Raw genomic sequence first — 14,275 nt, 5'->3', positions numbered from 1 at the left:
CGCCATAACCACTCAGCCATCGCGGCGGCTTCCAGTCACCATGTGCGGCCCCAACAACCGAAAAACGCAAGGCCCGCGTTAGCCCTTCTTTCCGAAATTATTCCGAAGCCCTCCACTATGGCACCTCTTTCTACCTTTCTTCTTTCACTCCCTCCTTTATCCCTTCTTTACGGCGCGGTTCAGGTGTCCGCCGATATGTGAGACAGATACCGCGCCAATTCATTTCCCCAGAAATCAAATTTAAAAAAAGTATTTTTTTTTTTCATTCAATTGAAAAAAGCTTGAAGACAAGTAGCTGTGAATCCCATGGTCGCTGCCACGCGCGCAACTTGATTTCGTTGCAAGGTGCGCACATCTAACACCTAATTTATTTTGTTTCTTGGTATTAAAATAATTTATTAGGTTGACCTCAGTTTGTCCTTCCTGTCTGCGGTCCCTCCCCGTCCCGCTGTAGCTTTTTTAACAAAATTGCGCCTAATGCGAAAAAAAGGAACTCCGTAAGAAGAGTATCGGCCACTGGTACTGAACAGAGGTATGAATCGCATGACATCCGATTTCAGTCGGTGTTTCGCATACTTACCTGGTGCTGGGTCACCGGCGATCATAAAGGTCGGGGCCCCGTGCCGAGGCCTGTCATTGCACTGCGTAAGGCTGAAGCACGCCACTACTCCTAAACGGAGTAGATGGGGCATGTAATTTTCGGTAGCCGGGGCTCGGCGTTCGCGCCAGCCCCCTTTATGAAATTCCAAAATCAGAATGGTACCACACAGTGGTCTACTCCTCCCTTCCTGCACGGCGTGGTTCGTGTGTCGACGGGTACGCGAGGAAACAAAAATTTAGGGGGCTCAAAGTGCGGTGAGGCGAAAGCCTTTAGCGCGGTGTTGCTGCTTTTGTCACTGATGTGTGGTTAAGATGTTAAGTGCACAATTGTTTGTAAATCTTAAATGCTGGTGACATTGGAGGGTATTTGGGAAGTATCCATCTGATTCGACGACTTTCTACAAACACATTCCAGCCATAGCGAAACATACTTCGTAAAGACCTGCGACCGAGCTACTACACTGCCGCTAGCGCCCCGAGCGGGTGGTCAGACCTCTAATTTCGTCCTCCGAGATTTTAGGCGAGTGCTTCAACTCCGTTTCCGTTTCGGTTTCGATAGCAATGCTTTCGATTCTGGTTTATCTTTGGCTATTAAAATATTCTACTACATCGTCTGAGTGAACCACAAGGGCTTTAATATTTCATTTCTAAGCATGCCATACATATAGACGTAATAAACTCTCGGATCGCAGATAATCGCAGACCTTTACTCGAAATACCACCTAGCTTCTCGAAGTACGCAAGCTGAATTAGCTCATGCAGGTTGGAATAATGCAATCAGAGCTGTTCTTACATTAAATTTGTGCCGTCACTGCGCCGCCTCTTTCAGTTGCAGACATACAAGGGAGTGCTTTCACGCAAAGAGTTTATTTTTTCTTGTTTACAATTTGAATTGTACAGAAAAAAATGCTGGATCACACACATTTTATAAAATGCATCAAAATTCAAAAGCAACAGGAAAGAAGTTATGGTAAAGCGGGTGGCACCATGTCACGAGCAAAAAATATTGCACATACGCTCTGCGGGTTTGTCATCTAAAACATCATCCATGCGAACAACAGAACAGCAGTTGTCAACAGCTGGACACAATTAACGTGTCAAAAAGGTACGTATAGTGCGCTCGATTCCTGCACATCAGCAGCTTTGAGCGATAGGCATAGGTTCATAAGCTGTTGAGAAATACAAGCACAGCATATTCGATACATCATAGTAACACAATAGTAAGCTTGCACTCTTCTTAAAAGGCGATTATTGCAATTTTTTGGTCAAGGTGATCTCCATTCTGGGTGCACACTTTTGTTTTAAAAGAAGACAAATATGAACAAATGACAAACAACAACAACGTAAATTGTCTCTTCGAACAAGGCGGCAGTTGCCTTCGAGAACAATAAAAAAATACAACTTTCTACAAGCATTGTCCTACATGTAGAGAATTAAGTCTATATCTTTACTAATTATCGAATCTAGCAAAGGCAAGGAAAGATGTAATGATTGATCAGTGGAATAATGAACACAGCGATGGATACATGTAAGCGAACCCTGTGTTCTAATGGCAGCAATGAGAAACAATCAGACATCAGGTTTTAAATTTGTCCAGCTGTCTGCCAGACACTGATTTCTTGAAGCGAATGCTAAGTTTCCATTGATGAAGCGTACATGCCAGAAAAGGCGAATTCTATATATTTTATTGAGAAATGTACGTTTTAATAGCTGAGATTACATCGCGTGGGTCCTGTGGTAATCATAAATCGTAGCTAGAAAAAGACAATTCAAAGCTTCATTGGCAGGGCGATTTTGTAAAGCGTTTAAATACACGAGAAGCGCACAGTGAAAATTACCTTCAGTGGGCTGAAAATCTGGGTATACTGTAGGCTGAACAGTAGGAATAGCCGTCTTCTTCAGCGAAGTCATCCCGGGGTCCACGAAGTCATCTGTGGTGAAATGGTCCCCTCAGATGCGGTACGTGGCGTATACAGTTGGGTCGGCGACTTTTCTAACAGGTCGCCCCTCTTGGCACACTCGATCCAAGCCATTGATCTGGAACAATTATGGCGCATTATAACCTGCAATTATTCGCTTCACTGGCTGACTGAAAACAAAAACATGCACATAGTAGCCGGTGCTAACAAAACAATGGCAGCACTGTTTTATATTTTCTTTTAAGTACACAGAACAGGCGTCAATCACCTGCTGTCACGAGGAATGCATAAGAGCTTCGTCCCCGCCTTCCTTTGTCTTCGACCGTTGTTCCCACACCAAGAAACGCAGCAGTAGCTCCCGTAATTTAATCCGCTCCGTGGCATAATAGTGTAGCATTGTGTACAGACTGTAAAGATTGTTGCAGTCATCAAACGGCAAAGAGAAATATATCGCAGCAAAAAAAGAAGATAGAAAAGGAAAATAAACTCGCCGATGAGTTATTTATAACATGATTGCAAGCAAGCATGTTAACATATCGTTCATGAAAAATTCTATTTAGCTTCAATCCCTTGCTTAAGCGAGCTGACGTAAACTGATTTTTTTGTCTATAAAGCAGTGACTGTTGTCAATGGTTGTCTCTGTGGTTTCCATCCAGACCGTACCTATATGCGGTACGGACCAGTGATAAACTTTCATTTCACAGTGATCGCACACTGTCGTAATGATTGCGTAGATCGTAGTATCCGCAACGATTTTCTTATACCCCTTCCCGTGGGCACTTCCGATTGTGATCGTCTCGACCGGGATCCGACTTTCATTCGCGATGGAAAATGATCGCTGATATAGCGATCCAAGGATCGGGAGTAAGAACAGCCCTAGCGCAACAGATGTCACCAAGTTGGTCCGAAACACCCAACAAAATTTTCCAAGTTGGCAGGAAAGACTCCTTGTATGTTGCTTTTTCCGTGAAAAAATATTTCAATTTGGTATTATGGATAAAAAACGTACCTATCAATGCCAATCACCTGAAATTCTCTGAAATACATCAAGTCGGCGGTATTCGCACAGATATGAGAAACGTATTAGCATTTGTTGTAGTGCAGCCTAAAAGAATCCTTTTGATTTATATTTTAGCTTCTATCATTTGCTGGTCGTTTCCTAGCACTCTATGACACCTAAAAAGCACACAGTAGGTTTCGAGCGCAATCGGGCAGCTCGATTGCGATGCTCCGAGGGCAGTCAACTATTCCTAAACGCGGATCAAACGATATCTGGGCATATTGAGGCCCGATTAGGATCTGACCTATCACGATCAAAGCTGCTCGCTTCCCGTGCGACAAAGGTATTTTCACATGGTCGATTTCAAATGTGCATTACACTGTTCGACCCACGCCATATAAAAGGTTTGTGTTACGATACGAGTGAACGATCGATAAATTCTGTGTTTTAAACCTAACGTGTTGCGAGTGACTTTTCGAAAATTATACTTTCGATGTAATGCACATGCTCTTCCAGAAAAGACAACAAACGGATGACTCACGGCTCATATTATATGCTACGCGTGCAAAATACGTTCACGCAGCATAACAAACGACTTCCTACAAGCATCTTATCTCAAGAAACATCTAAATCAATCGTGCGGGCAAAAGGAAACAACTTACCGGAAAAATGAGGCGACGCATTGAAAAGCGCGGTGAGGTGGGCGTAACCGGCGGCACATAACAGGCGCAGCACCAGCTTCTATATGGAAATGGAGCGCTTGGACGCAACCCGGTGGACGTGTGATAAGCTGTCGACCTTTGACGTAGAGTGGAAGCCAACATAGGCCGCCTGGCGGGTGGTCAGACTCTCGTTTGCTCGGCCGCGAAATGCCCTGAGTGTCTGCTCTTTACGAAGTATGTTTCTCTATGGTCCATCGTCCTAGACAAGGAGAACTACATTGATGCACATCGCGCCATTCTTCCCTCCCAGTTTATACCCGCCTTTATACCGTCCTCGCCACTTTGGAGCCTGCACAACCCCTGTGCGCTTCTCTGAATACCTGGCATCAGGAAGAAGATCGATTTATCGCCGATAGACTAAAACAAGTCAATTTGAATATTTCCATGAGCACCATACAAACCGGGTGCACATCTGCACCGACGGATAAGTGAATCCTACCAGTTCTTCGGGATCCGTGGTCATTCCCGCAAGGACCATAGAAATTAGAGTTAGGATAGATCACCAGACTTCTTCGACGGGTGTAGAACTCACTGCTCTTCGTGTCGCCATTGAACACCTCAATCAGCAGCGCCCTCAGAAGTGGTCTATTTTCACCGATTCCAAAAGTTGCCCTGGAAGGCTGAAAAGCTTCTCTTCACTGTGGATCTATGAACAGCTGGTCGCGGAAATTCGACAACGTCACTGTGCCATAAATAAAGGGCCCGACATTATCAACCAATGGCCACCGGCGCACAACGGCATAGCAGGCAATCACCGCGCGGATGAGGTCGCGCGAACTGCTCACCACGACGGCGATTTTGTGTCGATCTCCTTTTCGGGATCAGACGGAGCGGGCAGGCTTCGCACTCTTGCGCGGAATATCACGCTTGCCGCGTGGAATTCGGGCCAATTTACAATTCACGTTTAAAAATCTTGGACCCAGATCTGAAGCTCCGGCTTCCAACCGGCCTACCACGACGTGAAGGAACTTTGCTGCGTCGCCTTTGGCAACGTGTAGCTTTCACCAACCATTACTCGTTCTTAATCGGTATGGCTGATAGCCCTGCATGTGCCATCTGCGGGTATGACGAGACTATATCTCACATTCTTCGTGACTGCCCTGCCTACAGCGCCGAAAGGCAGTCGCTCTGCCGTGCGCTGGAGCGTGTAGATTCATGCCCACTGACAGAAATGAAGATTCTCGGCCACTGGCCGCGGCGATCTTCGGCGGTGAAGGCCTCCAAGGCACTGCCCCGCTTCTTGCGAACTTCTGGCCTGCACGATAGGCTGTGACTTTAACGAATGCTGACTATTCATAGTGACTCTTCTTTCTCTTTCAATTTTTATCCCCTCACCCCTTTCCCCCCGTGTAGGGTAGAAAACCGATTATTCTTCCGGTTAACCTCTCTGCCTTTCTTCCTCCTCCTCCTCCTGTATGATATTCACTGGTCACGAGAAATTCCTGTAACGCTGAGATCAGCGAACGACCGCCGATATTTCTTCGCAGACGTGCAACTGCAAACAGTACAACACACAGTTACCAAACTTTCCTCGCCGTTGTATGGCCCTCGATCGCCACGTTCCGCAATTCCATTGGACGCCTGAACTCGGTCGGTTCCACTGATTCAAAGAACTGCGACATGCCCGGCTCCGGCACATCGCAGCTTCGACGTGCCTGAAATTCCCTGCCTAGGTTCCTTGAAAACGCTTGCATCGCTTCTGTTACGAAGGATGACCATGAGGGAGGGAGGGGGGGCGGCTTTTGCTATGCCTGCATACGAAATGGCAGCCCCGGGCATCTTGTATGGTAACGTTGGCACTCAGAGCTTGATGAGCTGCGCAACTCTAATGCAAAGATGGGAAACGACGCCAATGCAGCCCTCATGCAGCTTAGTAGAAAAAAAGTTTTGGGTGGCTAGAGCTTCGGTGTTACGGCCCAGGATCGCTTGCTGGTCCCACGATAGAGTAGTTTCCCAACAGTCCTCTGTCTTTATTGATAAGTTGGCTTGACAATAGTACGCTCCAACCTAGTTGCTTTTGTGGTATTGCAACATCTCAGCAAAAAGATCCAGCTGTTGACTATATTTCGACTACAAACGCTCCGCTATATGCCTATTTTTCTTGGTATTCGTGACCTCTGAGCTTTTATGGTCACCGCCCACCTTGAGGCTTACCTCATCCTGATAGGTTACATTTCTCAATATTGTGAGGAACTATTGGTGGTATATGTCTTATTATTTATTATTATTCACTATTTAAAGAAAACAAAGCGTAAATCCTCGTAGGTAACGCGTAGCATTATGCACCTTAAAAGGAGATCACAAAGAATTCGCCGATGCAGAACTAATACAGCTAGGATTGGCAAGTTATCTGAGAAGCTTAGCAGAGATTAGCTCCGCAAGAAACACGTTTTTACCGCCGCGGTAGCAGATTTTATGACGCATCAGCCGCAAATATTTTAGCTTTACCTTTCGAAGCCCGAAAGCACTGCCACTAAAATAAAAATAGACAACTGAATTATGAACGATGACCGCGGTACACCGAATTCTTTCAATTTATATTTTTAATTTGTTTTCACGCCCAAGTGCTTCGTGCGATTCGGCCTTGGAGTCGGCCTTGTAAGCATAAGATTGTTCGCAGTTTATGTTGTCATATACACTACTGCACGTTCTCATTATGATCAGTTAAGACTTCATACATCCCTAGCTAACATCGCTCACTGATGCGACGAATGGGGAAGAGACATAAATATTGCGAAGACAGCATGCGTAACTCCGAAAAGGGAGAATCTTTGTTCCACGTAAAATATCAAGAAATTAACATTAGCCAGGCAGACAAAGTCAAATATTTGGGCGTAACATCTACAAGTAAGTTAAAATGAGACCTACTACATATCGTTAACACGGGCACCAAGGCCCACAGACAATTAGGGTTTCTGCGTAGAAAACTTTCATCCGCACTGTCTAACGTCAAGCTAACCGCATTCAAATCCTTCGTACGACTGATCCTGGAATATGCTAGTCCCATTTGGAGACCCTACTATGCTTATCTCACTGATAAATAGAAAAAAAAGATACAGCTTCATTTCATATACTCGAAGTACTCCCGTCGTGACAGCATACATAGCACTTGCCTTTGGGCTAGTTGGCCTTCTATGATTTTTTCCATGATCTATTCTCTTCTTGCGCTGGTTCAGCAAAGCGTAAGTGACATGCGCATCCGTGCGGGAATCTAATCACTGTCTAAGCGTCGTCGTGTTTCCGCTTTGAAATTTCTTTTGCTTCTGGATCATAATCACATTAATATAAATAAATCCACATATCTGAAACCACATTATCATAACCTGCGCAGGACCAATCATAGAAAACTGTATCAGACCGTTTGCATCTCGCTGTGACACATTCATATATTCATTTTTCCCGTTTACCACCGAAGACTTCGCTTATGGCTCATGGGGGTTTAACGTCCCAAAGCGACTCCGGCTAAGAGGGACGCCCTAGTGAAGGGCTCTGGAAATTTCGACCACCTGAGGTTCTTTAACATGCACTGACATCGCACAGTTCATGGGCCTCTAGAACTTCGCCTCCAACAAAGTTCGACCGCCGCGGCTGGGATCGAACCTGGGTACTCTGGATAAGTAGCCGATCTCCATAACCACTGAGCCACCGCGGCGGCTTGACCATCGAAGAATGCAATAGGTTGCTGCATTAATGTAACATTGTGGGCACACTTGAAGTGTGTTGAAAATTTGATAGTCCGCTCATTCCGTGAAGCCTCTTAAAACAATTGCTAGACCTCTTATTTGTTGTGTGTAGAAATTTGCAAGCAGTGTATTATGCCTGATTTTGCCTGTTTTAGCAACGTATGTATTTCTAATAATTATTGCCAGTAATTAGTGTGAGTGTTTGTCCACTGCGCCGCGTTACCAAGCATCGTATGCTTGGACAAAAACTGTGTAACTCACTTCTGTATGAGGCCGGAAATCAGGCTCACTGCATTGTCAAATAAATAAATAGTAGAACTTAACTGATGTCTACTCATCCCGTCATCTTGGTCTTTATCATTATTACTATTCGTAACAAAAGTTCTTCAGTAGACCCCAAAACAGCATTACTAATTCGTCATACATGTGTGCCTGATCTCATATGATTGCTACGGTCAAGCGCTTACACAGTTAAAGCTTGCGGCATATGAAAGGAGGGCTGTTTTGGTTGTGAAAAAAAAAACTACAGAACCATCATTTCTCTCTTATTTTTGAAAGCGGGGAGCTTGGCGGCTTTGTGCTCTAGTTGGCTTATTTATTTGCTAAAAGTTATTCAAGTACGGCGGTGGTTGACTGTGTAGCCTGTTTTTGCGGAAGAAACTTAGCGGAAGAATCCCGGTGAACTTATGTATGGATAACGGCAAAACTAGTGTTGCAATATCTAATGCAAATCAATACATGTCTCAACAGTGTGGTAACGTGAGGTGCCGTTGTAAGAGAAGACCTGTAATGCGTATTGTAAACCATCGACAGTAGAGGGTTGCCTCTACTGAACCGACCAAAAGCTTTTGGGTTTGCTTCTGCCCGCAATAATGACAAATGCGGCGACGATTCTCTGCATACCTATTCCGAAAGAGAACATAGAATTTTCGTTGCTAAAGAAACTTTTGTGTGTGCTCAGGTGCATCGAATAAGCGGCTGGCCACCACAGCCATCAATGTGGCTCTAAACGGGGCTTGTTAAGATGTTCCGAGGTATGACAGCGTGGTTTACTAATTTTTCAACGTGCATTCATTGTTTCTGTGAGAGCAATGGACAGGAAAAATGAGCGCAGGCGTGTGGAAATTCGCACCAAGAAAAAACCTTACACACAATGAGAGTAGCAGGCCGACTACGACTGAAAACGAAGAACTGATGATAAGATCGGTCGCCTCGAAATAAATAATAGAATATACCTTGCCTTCTCTTGCTTTTACCTCGTCATTCCCAATTAGAAGCCCTTCTCTAGGAACATAATACGTTGGAAGCTAACGTCGCGTCTCGCGTTCTCGTGTAGAAGAAGAGATTCTGAAGTCGTTCTGCAGCGATCGAAACCCCTCCATGGTATATAAAAGATGGTTACTATATCCAACAAGCAATACAAAGACAAAAAAGAAAAGTAAAACAACTTTTCAGCCCCTCTTCTCGAGTAAAATGAGCACTAAAATTCTCAAAGTCATCACGGCTATATATCTTATTAGAGTTCTATAACGAGGTTCGCAAGGCAATGCACTTTTGCGAAAGGAACTAGAGACTAGGCTTGGTAGCTTCTCGCTTCAAACAGAAAAGGATTCCATCACTTCGAAGACCGGCTATGATTCTTCTCTCGTGATGCTACATTACTACCCAGCAGTTTAGAACATGGTCACACGTGAATATGATGCAGCTTAAAATGCATCGTCTTTATGACATTACCTTTCGATATATTTTTTTTCTGTGCAGCCTTCGGGAATTTACCCTAGCTCTCTTGCGACAAGAGTTTCAGGCAGGTTCATTTCTACATAGAAAAGGACAAGGAGGAAGCAAGGGCCCGCAGGATAGCAGAAGCTATCAGAGTCCTGGACTGAGGACCCCGTCCACGGAGACCGGTCTCCCTCTCAGCTTTTGTGAATAAAGTTTTCCTTCCTCTTTATGTTATTTTTTAGCGGTGTTTTATTTTAAAACTCTCGCTACAGCCATCTTATGTACAGCAATGGGTTCATAAGATCAACGACTGTTTCACCTTTGGGTTGCACTACGTTACGTAGCTGCGTCGCTGCTCCTTTGAAGTTAGGCTCCTTTGCTGAAAAAAGGCGCCTTACGTGGAACGGCCATCGAGGAGTATCGAGCAAAAGGGGCATTAAACAGCTTCAGCTGAAGTCGCGCTCTCATTCGCGTGACTGCTATTCATAATCTCGGATTTCCAAATGAGAGAGAGAATCGATTGAGCACGTTTTTAAAAGAGACGCAGGGTGCATGGTTGAAGGGAAACAGCATCGAGCACAAAGAAGCCGCCGTCGAAATTCCGAGTAGCGGATGCCGTTCTTAACGAGAAGCAGGCTGCATCGTGAACAGAGGGCAGCACTGAAAGAGTTCGTGGATGAATGGCGACGATGCCACAAAGCTCGACGGAAAGGGGACGACAGAAATAAAAACTGCCGTTAGTGAAATACTAATCGCACCGTTCAAATTAGCTCGTGTTCATATGGCTCAGGTATGCACATGAAGGATGTACCTCCTGTTGCAAAAATTTTACAGTCAACTAGTAGGCACGTGGATTATTAACTTTTGCAACAAACGCTACATTTATTAAACCATAACGACACTGGCAGGATGATTCTGGCCCCGAGTGTATGCCTTTTTTGCGAAATATTTATTACGTCAATCTCAAATTCTTCTCATAGCAAATGCGCATAGAACGTTGCGTTCTCCTCGTTGCACAAGAGCGCTTTTAATATTCATCGGTCTGCCGAAGACTGAAAAATAGCCTGAATTCACAGCCAGAACGTTTAGTGTTGTGTTGTTTATTTGCTCCTTCTTCAGGCAACTACGGGTATTGCCCACGAATCAAGACAAAAGGAGGTGCTGAACCTCCTTACTGGGTCTTGACCTCGCGTGGGTGCAGCAGCAGGCGCGGTACTGCAGTCTACTAACGGGAAAACGCTCACTTCAACATAATTTTACAACAGCCACAAAATCAGTAATCAGCTCTGCTAAATAATTACAATCGAGAGTAGTGATGTACACGAAGTTATAGAAAATTATGCACGGAATACAATACAAAAAGTGTTTTACTCCTAACAGTAAACTTAACAGCATATGAAACGGAATAAGAGAGACGCATTTCGTCATATGGGATACAATGTTGTGCACGGTGAAGAGACGAACAGATGCGTTTAAAACCACTAGGCGTGGAGTTATTTTTAGCAACATCTATTAGAAATGGTTGAACATTACACAACATGATCTAATGGTGTAGTGATTGCTTTCCATAGTTTGTACGAGGCCTATTTACCACAATTCAAGTCTGGCGCAAGCATTAGGCCGTAGATCTATTGAGGTACTTGTAAAAAAAAGTTTATATAGTTTGTCTTTATTTCGTTAAAAATAAACATACATATTTTGAGTTCATGCTTCCTTTTAACAGAGATTTTATGGCACTGCGTTCTTGTGGAACAAAATAATAATAATTGGTTTTTTGGGGAAAGGAAATGGCGCAGTATCTGTCTCATATATCTTTGGACACCTGAAGCGCGCCGTAAGGGAAGGGATAAAGGAGGGAGTGAAAGAAGAAAGGAAGAAGAGGTGCCGTAGTGGAGGGCTCCGGAATAATTTCGACCACCTGGGGATCCTTAACGTGCACTGACATCGTACAGCACACGGGCGCCTTAGCGTTTTTCCTCCATAAAAGCGCAGCCGCTGCGGTCGGGTTCGAACCCGGGAACTCCCGATGAGTAGTCGAGCGCCCTAACCACTGAGCCACAGCTGCGGGTCACGTCAAACAAAAATTTGTGTCGTTTGTTGTAGTTAAAAGTAACCAGGCTGTCGCGACTGCAGGGCTGATATTTTTTCATGCCAGTTTGTGGCAGGTACCGCAGATAAGCAGACAATCACTGATACGAGAATGATAAGAGAGAAATACAGCTGCCTCTTCAGCCAGAAAGATAAAAGATAACGAAGCCTAAACAGCATAGCGATAGCTCTTACTATCTTAGCACGGAAGTTGTCTACATGGTCACTCCAGCCCAGGGTATGAGGGAATTTAATTCCGAGAAAGGAATAGGAACTGACACGTTCAAGGTAACATGAGCGCGAAGCTTAAAATCGTAATATACTGGCTTGTTTTTTGCACAAAATAGCATAAACTTCGTTTTTTTCTCGTTTAGTTCAGGGCTTATGAAAAGGTTGAGCTGTTTATGAAAAGGTTTATGAAAAGTTTAAAGGTTGACCTCATCCTCGGAAGTGGGCATTAGAAATACGAAAATTTTCCAGCACCTGCGTTATCAAGATGATAATTAATAAGGTTCACTAAATTTTGCTCTGAATCAGCAATCGCATTAGTGACTAATATTAATGGTATGCCAGAAGCTTGCGCCACGTTTTGTTAATTGAGTTGTTTCCATGTTTTTCGCGCATTATCTGCGCAATTTTCGAACTTTTGTTGGTAAAATCTAGACTTCGCTTTCTTTGAAGCCAGAGCTGAGTTTGTTTCTAAACCATTTAAATCCCCACTGTTTTGCAACATCACGCGTCCGCAGAAATTGCTCGCACCGCTTATTCTCGTGTTTTATGCTCATAAAAGGGTATTTTGAAACTCATTTTTTTCTTGTTTTGTTGTGTTTAATAACAGTTGTAAGTGGAAAAGCAGCATACTAACTAATCTGTGGTTCAGACATAAAAATATCGTAGGACCGAGGCGGATCTGGTTCCTTGTATACGCTGGACAAAGTTATTTTTAATCAAGCGACTGAAATATCTCTTTTTCCATCGCCGCTGTTGATTCGGAGAGTGTTTTTTTTTTTTTTTGCAGGGTGTACAAGTGGCGATTGGTAATGCTACAAAAATTGGCAGTTGATCGCTCAAACCTGAATGAACCAAGCACGCCGGAGGAGGTAACAGACTTAGAAAAATCTGCAAAACATAAGTCGATCAGAGTACTAGTATTAGATGTGTCTATAGTAGACTGCTCAATGACGTTCTCACAACCATTTCCAAGGATAATTACAAGAATTTGAACGTTAGCAGGGTCACTAGAGATTAGGTGGACATTAAAATTGCCTATGATCGCTACATGTCCCTTCCGGGAATTCACAAAATACATGAGTGATTCAATAAAACTTTTAAAAAATTACAATGCACCCTGGGGCGGTTGGTAGATACAAACGAGAGCAATATTTTTTTTGCACATGACGGCAACAGTCTAAATGTCATCACATATGCATGTAAAGTAATCTATGTTCTCATAGTGATGGCAGCCATGAATACAGAGGGACGCACCCTCACCTCGTTTTTGCTCACGATATATAGAAACCTGCTTGTACCGGGAGTAAATGTTAACATCAGTGCAACTTGAGTATCATGGTTCAGCAAATGCCAAGAAATCAAAAGGACAGTGCAATTGAGAAAGGTATCACTCAATGTCGTCTTGTTTGTTTCTCAGGCTGTGTATTCAAATGAAAATAAAAGGACGCCCTCTTTCACGGAAAGTCTTGTTTCTACACACAAGGTCATGGAACGAAGTGGTCGCGTGGTAAGCCATTTTGATTTTAAAAAGTGCAACAACACATGGTCCCTGATCTAAACAATTTTGCCGAGGTCATTTCCGGTGGCAATCCTGATGGCACGCGCTCCTGCCTTCTTTCTTACAAACATTCTACCCTCAGAAATCCAAGCAAATTTGTAGTCATTTTCTTTTGCCCTTGTCCTCGCCAGCCATAGCAATCGTCTGTTCATTGCTGTCAAATTTTCATAGAACCTCATGTGGGGCAACTTTTCTAGGATGCACTTGGGTGCGTCAAACAACTTGAACCTCAGTGCCCGGTTGGAAAATCTAATAATGACTACAGGCCTCTTATCCTTCTTGGGGGGCAAACGACGCACACGTTCAACATTGCTATGGGATGTCTCGGGGAGCTCTAATTTTCTTCTGATCTTCATGGCTGAAGCCATGAGGTTTTCATTGTCGCTCGACTAAAATGCGTGAATTTCAATGTTCTGGCGGCGGCTATACTGTTCGAGTTGATTTATTTTATTTGTTGTTCTAGTTTTTGGTCTGTACTTTGATCGCTCGTACTTTCAACAGCCTCTGCACGACAGCGCAAGGCGCCTATTTATTTATCCTGACGTTGTAGGTCCAGTTTTAGCTCATCGTAAGTGTCAGACAGATGCTGAACTGACTTCCCTACGCTAAACAAAGTTTCCTCTATGTTCATTAGCTTGTCTAATTTGGTCTCCAGTACGAGCATGTCAGATAATTTTCTGTTAATTTCTGCAAGTTCAGCTTGGAAGTTATCAACTAGATTCGTTTAATCACACTGTCCCGCTGCTTGCTTA

General features: G+C 43.9%; 1 non-coding gene across 1 annotated transcript; it reads left to right on the top strand.

The window, feature by feature from the left end:
• Nucleotides 1–572: 572 nt before the first annotated feature.
• LOC144116890 (U1 spliceosomal RNA) lies at nucleotides 573–735 on the top strand. The gene has a single exon (XR_013312005.1). It is a non-coding gene; the product is annotated as a U1 spliceosomal RNA (small nuclear RNA).
• The last annotated feature ends 13,540 nt before the right edge of the window (nucleotides 736–14,275 follow it).

Source organism: Amblyomma americanum, chromosome 1 (assembly GCF_052857255.1).
Source record: "Amblyomma americanum isolate KBUSLIRL-KWMA chromosome 1, ASM5285725v1, whole genome shotgun sequence".
Classification (NCBI taxonomy): Eukaryota; Metazoa; Arthropoda; class Arachnida; order Ixodida; family Ixodidae; genus Amblyomma; species Amblyomma americanum.
Note: the sequence above shows the minus strand (reverse complement) of the source record. Positions and strands in the feature narration are given on the sequence as shown.